Source organism: Bison bison, unplaced genomic scaffold (genome assembly GCF_000754665.1).
Source record: "Bison bison bison isolate TAMUID 2011002044 unplaced genomic scaffold, Bison_UMD1.0 scf7180017864375, whole genome shotgun sequence".
NCBI lineage: Eukaryota > Metazoa > Chordata > Mammalia > Artiodactyla > Bovidae > Bison > Bison bison.
The window spans coordinates 6,263,312-6,263,565 of record NW_011494947.1 but is presented as its reverse complement, the minus strand read 5'-3'; the positions used below and the strand labels follow the sequence as shown (position 1 = coordinate 6,263,565).

The 254-nt window shown below is 37.0% G+C and overlaps 1 pseudogene; it reads right to left on the bottom strand.

Moving 5' to 3' along the window:
- LOC105000905 overlaps positions 1-254 on the bottom strand; it is a 3,506-nt pseudogene that overhangs the window by 1,736 nt on the left and 1,516 nt on the right.

Genomic DNA, 254 nt, shown 5'->3' with positions numbered 1-254 from the left:
GTTTACAAAGTTTATGATTAAAATTTTTAAAAGAACTATTTTTATTACTCTAATTAAATGGTGCAACTTCATTTCATAGGTGAAAACTAAATAGTTCTTCTTACAAATTAGAAAAAAATTAAATACGGGGGTGGTTCCCTGGTGGCCTAGTGGTTAGGACTCTGGGCTTCCACTGCCATGGCCCGGGTTCAATTCATGGTCAGGGAACTGAGATCCCGCAAGCCTTGTGGCATGGCCAAAACTAAATAAATAAA